General features: G+C 39.0%; 1 pseudogene; it reads right to left on the bottom strand.

Annotated features, from left to right (window-relative positions):
- Positions 1-202: 202 nt before the first annotated feature.
- Positions 203-1,536, bottom strand: LOC103207567 (annotated as a pseudogene).
- Between the last annotated feature and the right edge of the window lie 1,191 nt (positions 1,537-2,727).

Raw genomic sequence — 2,727 nt, forward strand, 5'->3', positions numbered from 1 at the left:
AAGTCTGGATTTTTAAAACTAACTTAAAATTGCCACATAAAAAAGAAACGGATGGTCTACAAAACATTCCTTTCCTTCCGAAGGTTTTACAATGAATTGTTATAATTAATCAGTCTTTTACTATTAAACCTAGATGGCCAGTTGAGATAAACAGTTCTGAGGCTGTTCTTGCCCCACTGATTAATCAGCGTTACAGATAATATCATTTAAACTTCTGAACTTTCTGAGCAAACTTGGTGACCTTGCCAGCTCCAGCAGCCTTTTTGTCCACTGCCTTGATGACACCCACAGCAACTGTCTGTCTCATATCATGAACAGCAAAATGACCCAGAAGAGGATAAGCCTTCAACACGTGTGGGCTTACCAGGAACCATATCAACCACGGCAGCATCACTGGGCTTCAAGAATTTGGGGCTGTCCTTTAGCTTCTTACCAACATAGTGATCAATCTTCTTTTAGAGCTCAGCAAACATGGAAGCAATGTGGGCTGTGAGAAAATTCAGCACAGGTACATAGCCACCTGAACAGTGAAGCCAGCTGCTTCCATTGATGGATCATTTTTGCTGTCACTAGACACATTGTCATGGTGAACATCTTTGAAAGAGACATTCTTGACATTGAAACCTACATTGTCCCCAGGCAGAGCTTCATTCAAAGCTTCATGGTGCATTTTGACAGACTTTACTTCAGTGGTAATGCTGATTGGAGCACAGGTGACTACCATGCCTGGTTTGAGAACACAAGTCTGCGCTCTGCCCATAGGAATAGTGCTAGTACCACTGATTTTGTAGATATCCTAGAGAGACAGATGGAAGGGCTTGTCAATTGGACAAGTGTAATCCAGAGCTTCAAGCAGCATGGTTCCACTCGCATTGCCATCCTTATGAGTGACTTTCCATCCCTTAAACCAAGGCATGTTAGCACTTGGCTCCAGTATGTTGTCATTATTCCAACAAGAAATTGGCATAAATGCTACTGTGTTGGGGTTGTAGCCAATTTTCTTAAAGTAGATGCTGACTTTTTTTTTTTTTTTAACAATTTCCTCAGATCTTGTTTGGCTGTAGGATGGCTCAGTGGAATCCATTTTGTTAACACCAACAATTTGTTTCACACCCAGTGTGTAAACCAGAAGGGCATGCTCATGGGTCTGCCCATTCTTGGAGATACCAGCTTCAAATTCACCAACACCAGCAGCAACAATCAGGGCAGCACAGACAGCCTATAATGTTCCTGGAATCATGTTTTTGATAAGCTCTCTGTGTCCTCTGGAATCAATGATGGTCACATAGTATTTGCTAGCTTCAAATTTCCACAGAGATACCAATGGTGATATCTCACATTCAGCTTTCAGCTTATCTAAGTCCCAGGCATACTTGAAGAGCCTTTTCCCATCTCAGCAGCTTACTACTCAAGTTTTTCTATGATTCTTTTGTTGATCCCACCGTATTTGTAGATCAGGTGACCAGTAGTGGTGGACTTGCCTGAATCTACTTGTCCAACGACAATGATGTTGATATGGGTCTTTTCCTTTCCCATTTTTGCTTAGATTTTGTGATAGTTTTCACCAGCATCTGTGTTCTGGCAGCAAATCTGTTGCTCATTGTGAATTGTGGGCGCATACAGAAAATTGCACCAAACAGAAATATGTATAGCTCAGTGAATTTCCACAAGGCAATACCCACAGAGCCACTAACCAGGTCAAGAAATTGAACACTGCAGTGTCCCAGAAGCTTATTCTGCCTCTCACCTTATTGTTACCTCCTCCCTTGTCTCCCAAAATAATCATCCTGACTTTTGTGGCAATCACATTTTCTTTATAGTTTTACCACTACACTAAGCATGCATCTCTAAATGTGATTGTTTAATGCTGCCTGTTTTGTTTTGTTTTTAGATATAAATGAAATCATATAGGTGACTTCTGTATGGTTTGGCATTTTTTACTGAGTATTATGCTTGCGACATTCATCTCTGCTGTTGTGTGTAGTTGTAGTTCATTCCTTTTCATTGTTATATGGTATTTTTGTCGGATAAATATACCACAATTTACACATCTGTTTTCCTGTTGATGGACATGTAGGTTGTTTCCAGTTTTTGGCTATTATGAATAATGCAGTTATGAACATTGCTGTGCTTGTTTTGAACATTTTCACATGCTGCTATGGACTCTTTTTTACATGTTCTCACATTTCTCTTGGGAATAAATCTAGGAATACAATAAACTGGGTCTCAAAGTATGCATATCTTCTATTTTAGTTGTTGTTGGGTGCCATCATGTGACAGTAGAACTGCCCCATGGCGTTTTCTAGACTGTAATCTTTATAGAAGCAGATTGCCAGGTCTTTCTCCCACAGAACTTGCGAATGGGTTTGAACTGCCAACTTTATTTTTCTTTATGAAATTGTACTTTATTTCCATTAAGAATTTTTATTTTTGTTATAATCCAATTTCTACACATTAATATAGCTTTTCAACTAACAATCAGAACACTATAGAGAAATTTTCAAGTGCAGAAAGAATGTAGTAAGTTATAAAATATTAACTGAGTCATCACAAAAATTCTTTATATTTTATTTTTTATTTTGAGAGCTTGTTTTATTTACATTCAATGTTATGTTTACAATTAGTTTCACTCCGCATTTACCATGTCCAACCCTAACCCAGTCTCCTCCCCTCCCTACCCTGTAACTCTCCCCCTGTGCCCCTCATATTTATGCACTCCTGTTTGTC

This window comes from Orycteropus afer, unplaced genomic scaffold (assembly GCF_000298275.1).
Source record: "Orycteropus afer afer isolate SDZICR_OR568_19922 unplaced genomic scaffold, OryAfe1.0 scaffold00377, whole genome shotgun sequence".
In the NCBI taxonomy this organism is placed as follows: Eukaryota; Metazoa; Chordata; class Mammalia; order Tubulidentata; family Orycteropodidae; genus Orycteropus; species Orycteropus afer.